At 34.9% G+C, this 13,582-nt stretch overlaps 1 non-coding gene across 1 annotated transcript; it reads left to right on the top strand.

The window, feature by feature from the left end:
• The first annotated feature begins 3,890 nt into the window (after positions 1-3,890).
• On the top strand, positions 3,891-4,033 carry LOC149221479 (small nucleolar RNA snoR2/U65). Its single transcript, XR_016249994.1, has one exon. It is a non-coding gene; the product is annotated as a small nucleolar RNA snoR2/U65 (small nucleolar RNA).
• Positions 4,034-13,582: the final 9,549 nt, after the last annotated feature.

The raw sequence follows: 13,582 nt of genomic DNA, 5'->3' as shown, positions 1-13,582 counted from the left end.
CACATGCACTAGATGGAGTTGCCAAACTATTTATTTTCGACAATGCCACCACAATTGTCAAAGTCTAGAGTTTGAATGTATGGCATATGGAGTTTGTGTCCATGCATCCCTACCAACAGCTAAAGTCAGTGGATTAATTCTATCAGACCTTGTGTTTGTTGAAATATGTTGGTTGGTCATGCAACCACGTGTAGTTTACCATTTGTGTATTGATGTATAATCTGTATGACATATGGAATTTCCTCGCATATGGGGGAAGTGATAAATGGGGAAGGGACAATACTTTCTGTGGGAAAATGTTATGGCATGTATTTCATGATTTTGTTATCTTTAATTTTTTGAAATAATATTTTTTAATTACAAATTTTAATATTTTTGAAATTTATGTAGAAAGACTAAATTTTAAAAAATGTATAATTAAAGTTGTGAACAAATTTCGCCACTTATCATGTAACTTAGTTGTATTTTTCTAAATTTTTATGAAATGAAAGAAATTTCCATTATATCAAGATGTGTTTTGTTTTAATATTTTTATTCATTTTATTAATATTACCATTTTACATGTTTAATAAGTTATTACATCTTTTATTAAAACCCATATGGTAATTTAAAGTAAAAATGGTCATCGTAATTATATATATATATATATATTTTTTTTTTTTTTTTTTCAAAAGGTGGAAAAACCTATCAAACTCAGTTTGTCAAACCAACAGTGAGGACAGCCATCTCTGGCTGCTATCCGCGAATGTCAGTTGACACATCACTGTTATCAAGGAAAACCACGCCACCTAAAATAACCCGCTGGTGGTCCGTAAGGGAGCAGACTTTCACTCCTGCCAGATGCCTCTGGGTCTTGGGCCGTTAACCTGCTTCCTTACGTCCGAGGAAGACGAGCTCTTAGCCAAGCAGAAGCAGTTTTAGGGCATACTCCAGGCCCGAATTATATAATTTTTTAATTAAAGTTTATATTGTAATTTACGATAAAAGTTTTTATTATTTTATATAGAAAATAGTAAAAAAATGAAAATTACAAGAAGAAAATTGGTAATATCAATTATTCGTCATTCCAGGTTTTTAAAACTGTGGTAAGAATGCGATCAAAAACTAAAATTATATTAATATAACTTTATTTTAATTATTACTTCAATAGAATAATAATGTATCTATAAGAGAATCTTTTACTTGGTTTTTTTAGTATAAGTTTTTACTAACTCATCCTTAAATATTTATTTGATTATTTTAGCAGAAGTTTTCATTGCCTCATTTTTAAAACAATTATATGGAAAAATATAATTAGAGATGAACTTTTATACTTATTTTATAAATATGGAGATATTAATTTCATATATATAATTATCTATTGTTTTTATAATAAACAAATAATATAAAAACATTCATTAAATTTAGAGATCTGAATAATTTATATAGTTTGTAAGTTTGGGAAAAAATAATATTATATTAAAAATATTTTAGAGTTCTATTAAAAATGAGTAAAAAAATTGAGATATCCTTAAAATGAAGGATATCAAGAATGCAAATCTAAATTTTGTAATTCTTAGCCTCAAAGATCCTACAAGTCTTTTGCAATAAATAATAGTATATTTTATTTTTATTTTTTTTTAAATAAATCAATCAAAAACCTTAAGAATATCCATACATTTAATTTTGCATGGGTTCAAGCTCTACAATCATGAAATCTTGCCCATAATTGTTGTGTTTGGGCTTATGATTAAGATTCTCAACTTTAAACATTACTATAGTAGTTGGAGGAAACTTGGAATTTTATTATGGAGGAAATTTGTCATTTTACTTTTGAAAAAAACATGAAGTCTTTTTCTTGGTTTTTTTAGTTCCAACATGAATTTCAATTATATATATTTTTAATATAATTAAAGAATATGATATAATTACTCATTTGCTTGATCATATCAAAAATTCCTAAAATAAGAAATACTATATAGTAATTTTTTTTATGGAAGTTTAAACTCATGTTTACTTTCTTTTTATTTTTATTTAAAGAGCAATTTCAAAATATGTAATGTTCCAATACAATTATAATACTTGACCTTTCATTTTAAAAAAGATTTAAACCATGATTAGTGTTGGGTACATGTTAAAGAGGCTAAATTATTAGCAAAGACTCATTTCTCATTTACATGGCATTCCCCCTTAAAACTCTAAAAGCTGGTACAAATATGTTATAGACATATTAACCTTTTAGACTTGGACAATAATGGACAAATGAAGGTTTAAGAATTTCTATGAAGTCATCATAATAAACAAAATAACATAAACTTAATCAAAATTTCATTTTTCTTTATAAGAAAAAATAATTTAGTTTTATAAAAAAAATATTTTAATAAAATGGTATATTACATTTTTTTTTTTTTCTGAATATGACTAATTCTATTATCGTACAAAACAAAGATACAAAATAGAGTACAATGGGCAAGGCTAAGAAATTTTGCCTGTCAGCCCTTGCCTTGCCCTGCTATCAGTTCTAAAATTGAAAAGTTCAAAATTGGAGTTGTTGCTTGACCATTGCCGACACAATTACATAACATGTATTAACTGAACAGACACCAGGGCCTTGGACTGACCCGGACAAAGACAATCGACACCTGAACAATTACAATTGACACCTGAACATTATAGCCGACACATTGACAGAGATAATGCCGCCACTTAGCCGAGTTATACAACGAAATCCCAACAAAAATAGCAGAGATTACCGGGGCGAGTTCAATCATCTTCAGTAGTCTGGGGCGCCTCTTCAATTCGGCACCCGAAACGGAGCGTGTCCTCGGAGTCAGAAAGCTGGATGACCGCGTCTGGGCTTCCCTCTTGGGCTGGCCTGCTCGGACCAGCAAGTGAATAACCAGCATGCGTAGAAGGGCCAGCGTCTGGGTCGAAATTGGTTGCTGGGCGCTCAAGATCCGGCCCATGTTCACGTCCAGGTGCCAACCAACCCGTTCCAGCTCCAACCGGAAGGCACGCAATTGGAGATTCTTCTCTGCTGGAGCGCTGCCCATCCGGCCGAGGCTCGGCCTCCATGTTCTGAGTGACGCTAGGCTCTATCATTATAGAAACAACCAAAGTGGAATTAACTTGAGGGCAGGGGAGCCGATACCTGATCATTGGGAGCTCCATCTGCCCTTCTTCAGAATTTGGGCTTCTGCCATTATGCCCTCCCTCCTCCTCATTGCTGCCCTGAAATCTCTGAGGCAACGACGTTACCTCAATGGAGGAAGAGGGTGAATTATAATCGTTATGCTGCGGGAGGGCCCTACCTCTAATTCCCCCTCTTCGGCTACCCATTCGCGGCCTTTCCCTCGGCATTACAGCACTCCTTCCTCTCTGGAAACCAACACAAGCACTCTGAGCTCCTACAGCTGCAAGAACCAACACCAGCGCCCTCAGCTCCACACCATTGCAGGTGGTGTGCTTACCAGGCTCATAAACCGGCGGAATACCCCTCAGATTCTCACTCCCATTTCCGTCTGAGCGGACCAGGGTCTCACTGCAATGTGCACACATATTCTTCTGTCGATCCAGCTTGCTCTGTTTTAAACTTTTCTCTGCATCGAAAACCATCTTTCTCCCTCGAGCCGAGTAGACAGGCATTAATGCCGTCGGCCGTCTGCATTCAAGTGGGTTAATACCCTGTTGCTCATGGTACCATCGGACACCGTAGGCATGCCACCTGCCCACGTGATGGCGCGTGCCATTACCATATCCCCTGTGCACCTGCATCCGGGAAAATGGTATATTACATTAAATTACATGATCGGTTAAATATTTTCTTATAATAAGGAAATTTTTAAAGAAACAAGGTTTTGGAGAAATTTTAAATATACCTTATTCATAAGGATTGAACATATTTTTAATTTTTCCCAAGCTACGTCTTTGGAAGCTCATAAGCAATGATCTTGGATGCTATGATTGGGAAAATATTAAATATTTTCACATTTCTAATAGGAAACCAAGGGAATAGTTTTTGTTTCTCATTGGTGCCATTATTGTGATTATATTGTTCTTAATTTTTTTGTATTTTTTATGACATTATGACTAACAAGAAAATTAAATAGGATATCGGAGGTAGGGTTGCTGCCGCCTCTGCTTCTGTCTCAAATCTCTATTTTTCTTGATTCTTCCAATGGATTCCCTGGAGGGGGGTGATCCCCCTCTACCCCTCACTATCTCCTCTGACGATGTTTCCTTTCAAGTCATGGTAGATTCTCTTTCAAAGCCCCTATGTCTGACGAAGGCCCTGTCCAATTTTTTCAAGTGAAACGTTCAAGTAAAAAATGTCACCCTACTGGATGGTGTGCAAAAAGCTTCCTTAGCTTATGCAGAACGTGCTCTTATTGCCAAGTTCATTGGTATGTGGCCACCCCCCGGGTCTATGGAATTTTGGATGAGCCAAACATGGAAATCTATGATAAAAGGAAAGATTTCTTTATCCACTGTGGGAAACAGATTCTTCATATTCTTGTTTTGAATTCAAAGAAGATCAAGATTTTTTTGTTTTGAAATAGACCTTATTTATTTGGATCAAGAGGTGTGTATTTGAACAAATGGACATTGGATTTAAATCCGGATGAAGACATTCCCAATGCTATTTCAGTTTGGGTCAACCTCCCTAGGATTCCTATCTCTTGTTGGAGCGATGACTATTTCAGGGCTATTGGAAATGGTCTGGGAAAATACTTGGATAAATCTAAACCTAAGGGCTCCCAATTTCCCTATTCTAAAATATGCATTGAAGTTGATTTGGAAAAAGGCTTACCAGCGGAGATTAACGTAAACTTGGGGTAATGGAAACACAAACAAATTTTGGATTATGAACAAATCCCTTTTAAATATATAGACTATCACGACTATGGTAACATTGCAAGAGACTATTCTAAAGTTGGCCAAAAAATGGTGGATATCTAAACTCCTCAGGAGGAATATCAGTAGAAAAAACCTCCCTCTCCATCTCCAGCACAAATATGTGAAATGATTTGGAATGAGGACGGTCCCCCAAAGGTCAACGTATTATGTTGGGAGCTGGTCCATGAGAAAATTCTGACAGCTAAGAACCTCAGGAAAAGAAGCATCCATGGGGCTTCTCGTTGTGTGCTTTGTGGCAAGGTAGAGGAATCCATCAAGCATCTCTTTTTCTATTTCCCCTTCTCAATGGATACTTGGAAATTTTCTCTCATTATTATTTTTCATCTATCTGCTATTCTTGATGAGTGGAATGTGATGTTTAATCTATGTCGATCTTGATATCCCTTTCCTAAGAAATCTAGCTCCCTTTTTATGCGATGTTGGATGACGGTTCCAAAATTTCTTTGTAGGTTGATTTGGCTTTGTCGAAATCAAGTGATCTTACAAGATAAATGGTGCTCCCCGTAATCTGTTGCCATCAAAGGAATGCAACTCCTATTTGAGGTGATATCCTCTCGAGCATATGATGAAGAGGAAATAAAGGATCTATCAGTAGAAGAAAAGGATTGGCTCAGAATTTCTAAAAACTCAAAGTGTACCTCCAATTAAAAAAAAGAATAATAAAGTCCCTCCATTCCGTATTAGACTGTCTGGGGAAAATTTTGAAGAATGGCAAATGAATATAGGGAAAGTTCAAATATTTTTTGATGGTCCTTCGAAAGGTAACCCTAGGGAGGCAGGAGTAGGAGGGGTGATATTTAACCTCGAAGAAAAATATGAAACAAAGTATGCATGGGGACTTGGGAAAGCCTCGAATAACCAAGCCGAAGCTCTCTCTCTTTGGAAAGGTCTAAAGATAAGCATCTCCAAAGGCATACAAAAATTGATTATTATTGGTGACTCATTGGTGGTGATACAAAATTGCATAAGGATATCTAGAAACGAGCAACCCTTTGACGACAACCCTTCTCCATTGATAACAAGGATTACTTTTTTATTAAATAAGCTTGATAATTTCAATTTTTATCATGTAAAAAGAGGGAATAATCAAATGACGAACCATCAGGAAAATATGGGTGCACTTTAACCCCAACAGAAACTGCATATTAATCTCAAGGTATCAACTTGTCACGTCCCTTAATGAGCGGATTAATTAAAATTACAGTGGAGTATAGGTGGTCCATCGGGTTAAGAGTGGTTCAGAGGTATAACTCCTTAATTATCACCTCGGGGATGGTTACAGGAATGTTGGTAGTTGTCAAGGGACACAGTGTATTTAATAACAGGTGGGTGTGACAATGTTTAACAACAATGAAATGAGACAAGTGGAATTTACCAAGCCGTTTATTAAATGGTGTTTTAGGTGAGTTTATTTCCGGTACTTTGGCATATCAACCACTTACAGTGTGATGGTGCTTCAAATGAATGAGTGTGCCATGACATTTTTGTAGGTCGGGAATTCACTTGATTGTGAAGCGATGGGAGTCTCATCGCAACCGAAACTCTTGGTTATAAATAAGAGACATGCAATGGAGATTAGGAGAAAAATAGTCTTGGGGTAGGAAATAATTGCAAGGAAAATGGCATTAACAAACTCAAGCAGTGGAAATGAAGCTGAGAACTTCAGACATAGCGGGAAAGTAATGCAGTTTATCAATAATTCAACCAAGCTAGTAGTAAAAGAGATTCAATACTAGATAACGACATTGATGGATCATCTAAATGGGTTTGGAAAAGATATGGAACTCCTGTGGAAGGAAATGAAAACGTTGAATGTAGGCATGATAAATCTGAGGTATTCGGTGGAAAATATGGAAGTCAAGGTCGAAATGACAATGTTGGGAGTGTTGAAGGAGGTGTTCGGATTGCACAATGCACATGGACCAATGGCAGTGAGAGTTGGGGATGCTGTGAATAACATTTAGGAGCCTAGTGTTGAGGAAAATGTGAATCTAAGTCAGTCGATGGAAGATGCTCCGAATACCAAGGAACACGATGGTCCCGGGTAGTCTTCCAGGGTGAGATTTTTTACTTCAACGTTTCAATTGACAAACTTGGATGGGGCCTCCATCTGATGCAGGCGCTTGGAAAGAGAAGCTACAATGACTTGAAAGGTTGCATCGTTAGAGGATATGGTGAGGGGCGTAGGCGGTGCAACCCCTTTCGCAGAAGCCCTGGAAGAATCAGGAGAGATAGAGATATGAGATGGAAGTAGAGATGGCAACAACCCTAACTTCAATATCCTATTTAATTTTCTTGTTAGTCATAATGTCATAAAAAAAATACAAAAAATTTAAAAACGATGTAATCACAATAATGGCACCAATAAGTAACAAAAATTATGCCCTTGGTTTCCTATCATAAATGTGAAAATATTTAATATTTGCCGAATCATAGAAGCCAAGATCATTTCTTATGATCTTCCAAAGACTGGCTCGGGAAAAGTTAAAAATATGTTTAATCCTTATGAATTAGGTATATTTAAAATTTCTCCAAAACCTTGTTTCTTTAAAAAATTCCTTATTATAAGAAAATATTTAACCGATCATCTAATTTAATGAAATATACCACTTGATCATCTAATTTAATGCAATATACCATTTTATTAAAATGTTTTTTTTTAATAAAAGTAAAGCCTTTTTTCTTATAAAAAAATGAAAATTTGATTAAGTTTATGTTATTTTTATTTATTATAATGCCTTCATCAAAATCCTTAAACCTTGATTTGTCAATTATTGTCCAAGTCCAAAAGGTTAATATGGCTATAATGTATTTGTACCAAATTATAGAGTTTTAAGGAGGAATGCCTTGTATATGAGTAAGGAACCTTTGCTAATAATTTAGCCTCTCTAACATGTACCCAACACTAATCATGGTTTACAATTTTTTTAATGAAAGGTCAAGTATTATAATTGTATTGGAGCATTACATATTTAGAAATTTATCTTTAAATAAAAAGAAAGTAAACATGAGTTTAACCTTTCATAAAAAGATTACTATATAATATCTTATTTTAAGAATTTTTTATATGATCAAGCAAATTAACAATTATATCATATTCTTTAATTATATTAAAAATATATAATTGAAATTCATGTTGGAACTAAAAAACCAAGAAAAAGACATCATATTTTTTCAAAAGTAAAATGACAAATTTCCTCTATAATAAAATGGCAAGTTCCCTACACCAACTATAGTCATGTTTAAAGTTGAGAATCTTAATCATAAGCCCACACACAAAAATAATGGGCAACGGTTCATCATGGTAGAGCTTAAACCCAATGCAAAATCAAATGTATGGGTATTCTTAAGGTTTTTGATTGATTTATTTTTCTAAAATAAAAATAAAATATACATTTATATTTTCAAAACACTTCTGAGATCTTTGAGGCTAAGAATCGCAAAATTTAAATTTGGATTGTTGATATCCTTCATTTTAAGGATATCTCAATTTGTTGTATACTCATTTTTATTAGAATTCTAAAATATTTTTAATATAATATTATTTTTTCCGAAACTTACTAGCTTGTAAATTATTCAAATCTTTAAATTTAATGAATGCTTTTATATTATTTGTTTATTTCAAAAACAATAGATCATTATATATATGAAATCAATATCTCCATATTTATAAAATAAGTATAGATGTTCATCTAATTATATTTTTCCATATAATTGTTTTAAAAATGAAGTAATGAAAACTTATGCTAAAATAACAAATAAATATTTAAGAATGAGTTAATAAAAACTTATACTAAGAAAACCAAGTAAATGTTTTATAGATAGAGATTCTCTTATAGAAACATTATTATTCTATTGAAATAATAAGTAAAAGTAAACTTATATGAATATAATTACATTTTTCATCACATTCTTACCACAGTTTTAAAAAAACTTGATGTTACCATTTTTCTTTTTTAAATTTTAATTTTTTAATAATTTCTATATAAAAATAATAAAAAACTTTACCTTAAATTAAAATATAAACTTTAATAATAAAAAATTATATAATTACAATAACTATTTTTATTTTAAATTACCATATTGATTTTGATATTTTTTTTATAACTTATTAAACATGTAAAATGGTAATATTAATAAAATGAACAAAAATATTAAAACAAAACACATATTGATATAATTGGGATTTCTTTCCTTTCATAAAAATTTAGAAAAATACAACTATATATAGTTACACCATAAGTGGCGAAATTTGTTTACAACTATATATATATAAATATATATTTCAAAAATATTAAATTTTCTAATTAAAAACATTTATTTAAAAAAATAAAAAATAACAAAATGATAAAATCCAACCATAAATGTTTCCCACATAAAATATTGTCCCTTCCTCATTTAGCACTTCCCCATATGCGAGGAAATTCCATATGTAATACAAATTTTACATCAATATACAGGTGGTAAACTACGCTTGATCGCATGACCAACCAACATATTTCAAAAAACACAAGGTCCGAGAGAATTAATCCATTGACTCTAGTTGTTGGTAGGGACGCATGGACACAAAATCCATATGTTAGACCTTCAAACTCTGGGCTTTGACAACTGTAGTGGCATGGCTGAACAGAAAAGGTTTTGCAGCTCCATCTATTGCATGTGTCAGATATGCATTGTCTTCCCCTTATGCATAGCTCTCCACAATCGAATGGTTAACCTGAAAAAATTAGAACCAGACCGTGCACATTTCCTTTAATTCTCAAAATCCATGGTTACCTTAAAAAAATGGGATTTTTTTCTTTCTCCAAATAAGGTAAATGACTCACCAGAGTTCCAACTAACATGCTCATTTTGTCTGCCAGAATTGAAACATAACTCCCATGGATCCCCAATATGAGTCTAGATGCTTGCAAGGATTTGCGTTTTGCGGTGAACTAAAATTAAGAAAATCAAAAGAGACAATCATGGATAGCATAAAAAAATTTAATTTCAATTCCCCTAACAATTCCAAAAATATACGAAGAGGATTCGAACCGTGAAAAATTTATTTTTAGAACACATGAATAGCATAGATGTGTCCAATTTCGGGCATTCATGTAGTGCTTTGCTGGGTGTGCTAAAATTTGAAATTTGAAATATCAAATTGATTGCAGCACACTGTAAGTATCATTCCGACAAGACGATGGCGATGGCTTTTGTTCATTGTCAGACCTCCCAGAGATGAAAATGTACGTTTAGGAAAATATTGATACCCCATCATCTTTGCCATGACCCATCATCCATGGAAATGTCTCATCCATCTCCAAAAGGTCCCATTATAGACTTCTCCATATTGATACATCTCCAAAAGATCGCATTATAGACTAATCCATATCGAACCACCGTAGGAACACATGGGCCTGGTGAATCTGATCCACATGAAATTTGGTAGACGAAAATATTATCGGCACACAAGATCCCTCATCAGATCTCCTTGCACACAGGGAGTCGTATAGAACATGATTCACAAGGTACTTTCATTTCCCATCGCATTTCCTCTTAACCACAAATCTGTGCCCGTGGGTATCAACCTATGATGTGACTGATGCATTTGAGTAATCATTGTGTGGGTAAAGACAGTGTCGAAAGGAAAATCTTAACAACCAACCACTAAGGCAATGATTTCCCGGTGGTGACCTATGCTCCATCAAATATGCATGGATGATACTGTCAAAAGTGCCGAAGACGACCATATTTTCTGGGAAGTAGTGTACGCTGATGATGGATGTTAAATCAAGTTTGGCTGGTATAGTTTGATGACTCCACTGTAGCTCACGTTAATGGCATCCATTTATTCAAGCTCCTAATAGGCCATTCATAATAACCATTTATTTAAGGCAAATCTTAAATGGACCACCACTACAAAAAAAAAAGGTCATTGGTGAGGGTCATGCCTATGATGGACCTTTAAGGTCCATCACCAATGTCGCATATGGTGACAGTCCTTAAAAAAGCATTGTTGTAAGTGTATATAGTGATGGTCCTTAAAGGTTTTTCACCAAAGACATTTTCAATGACACATTTGGTGAGAGCCGTGAAAGGCTCGTCACTAATTCTCTCTTCGCTGACACTTTTGATGAGGGTTGTTAAAGGCCCATCACTAATTCTATCTTTGGTGACACTTCTAGTGACGATATTTTATTAACTCTCACCAATGCTCCTTTTGGTTACTTTTGGTGATGGTAAAAAAATGTTTATCATCATTGATCATTCCAATGAGTTTTTGATGACGTTATGTACCTGTTACTATATTTTTATTCAAAAGATAATGATTTAAGACCATTGTTGTGGAGTCCTTTTCACTATATTTCCAAGCCCATAATGGTTAGAGTGAGTCAATTTGTTAAGAAGTAATTAGTGCGTATCATTTACCTCAAGAAGAATATAGTTTTCCTATGAGTCAACACATGATTAATCTCTATTAGGTTTATTATCTAGCAAATTCCATTTCGATAAAGTTCCACTAGTGTGTGTAGGAACTATATTATTTAATAGATAATCAAGCTCTATCAATTCTATTAATGATAGAGACCTAGCACTCATCAACACTTATGGTACACCTTAACATGCCTTGGAAAATACTAACATTCCTTGGCACCTCACATGTCTTGGAACATCTTTGTACCTGGAACATATTTATACCTAGAACATCTTGCCATGAGTAGGACACACAAGCACATGTTGGCATGCCCTAGCATAGCATATCACTCCCCTAGCATGTGTTGGCATGCCCTATAGTCCCTAACATGCCCTGGAACACCTTGGCTTAATATTGCATTGACATACATTAGCACTTAACACACATTGGTACTTGGCATGTACTGGAACCTATTATTAGTGTGCCTTGCATGCCCCTTTTGAAAAAAATAAATTCTCGACTTATTAACCCTCTTATCTTTTCATTTCCTTGCATTTTAACTTGGTTATTCCTTTTTTTTCCTTGAAACGCCTTCACACATATTGGCATACTCTAGCACCCTGCACATCCTAGCATGTATTAGCACCTGGTATGTTTTGGCATGCCTTGGCACTATTTGGCATATGTTAGCACACCCTAGGACAACCTATCACACTCTAGCACTTCTTGACATGCCCTGATATTCCCTATCATGTCTTACTAGTGCTTAACACTCATTGACACTCCCTAACACACTCTCATATTCATTCGCTTCCATGCATTTTCACCTAGTGTTCCCTTGTGTTGTCATATTGCTCCCTAATAGCCCTCAAAATGCATTGGAACTCTCTAGCACACCTTAGCACTCTTCGACATGACTTTCCACTTCATAGCAGGCATCACACTCCCTGAGACACATTGGCACTTAGCACATGTTGGCACTTGGAAAGTCTTAGCATGTTTGGCATGCATTGAGATGACTTGGTATGACTTGGCATGGTTTAATATTAAAGTTATTTGAGATCAATTATTGGAAAGTAGATCAAAAGTAACAAAGGAATATTTGGCACTTAGAATGCACTAACACTTGGCACTTGGCACCTATTGGTACCTAGTGTTGGTGTGCCTAGCATGCCCCTCATGGAAAAGGTAAATTGATGACTTATTAACCCTATTATGTTTTCATTTCCTTGTAGTTTAACTTGTTTCTCCCTTTTGTTGCCTTAACGGTCCTTGGCATGCATTGTGACACCCTTGCACAACTTGGCATGCCTTAGCACTTGGCGCATCTTAGCTCATTTGACATGCATTTGCACTATCTGGCACATGTTAGCATGCCATAGAATTACCTAAAACACCTTGGAAGTCATGCCATCACAACTAGAATTACATTTTTCCACGACATGGGACCCTTACATTTTGTATAACGCCTTGGAACTCCCTAGTTGTCATGCCCTCATAGATAACCTTACTTTTTTTGTGACTTGGGAACCCAACCAATTCATTAGAAAAACAATATTGTGCCCAACTCAAAGTCTCGTCTTCTCTAAAATTTCTTTGTCCATGCCTTATCACAACCATAGGATTTCCTCTTGCAAGTCCTATTCTGAACTTCTCCTAAAACACTTCATCCTTGGGACACCTTGAATTCACTGACACTCCTTGGCACACACTCTTATTCGTTCATTTCCAAGAATTTTTACCTAGTTCTCCCTTGTGTTCCATGACACTCCCTAACACTCCTCAGAATCCATTGACAATGTCTGCCATGTGATAGCACACCTTTTTCATTCCTTGTCATGCCCTGACACTCCTTAGATATCATGCCCTCACAACTACCCTTACGTTTTTTGAAACTTGGAAACCCAACCAAGTCCCACCTCGACTACAACAAGTTAACCAAGTTATAGTTACTATAACTAGACTATGCCTTGTTTACCTAAGAACTGCCTATAACACATATTAGGCTACTCATGTCCAATGTCAACTCATCCCACTTAACAAATTACGAAGTCAAGGCTCATGTCCAACCATGGTGATACAACAAGTAAGCAACACAATTTACATATTGACATGCCATAACACTTGGCATGTCTAATAATCGCTTAGCACTATGTGGTGTGTGTTAGCATCCCCTACATTTATTGGCATGCTTTGCACTCCCTAGCACAACCTAGAACTCCCTAACATTCCCTGGCACTCTATCATGCCTTGGCACTTGCTAGCATATAACCTTGTCACTACCTCCTT

The sequence above is a fragment of the Pinus tabuliformis genome, chromosome Q (assembly GCF_031772625.1).
Source record: "Pinus tabuliformis cultivar Carrire ecotype Pingquan chromosome Q, CPIR1, whole genome shotgun sequence".
In the NCBI taxonomy this organism is placed as follows: domain Eukaryota; kingdom Viridiplantae; phylum Streptophyta; class Pinopsida; order Pinales; family Pinaceae; genus Pinus; species Pinus tabuliformis.
Note: the sequence above shows the minus strand (reverse complement) of the source record. Positions and strands in the feature narration are given on the sequence as shown.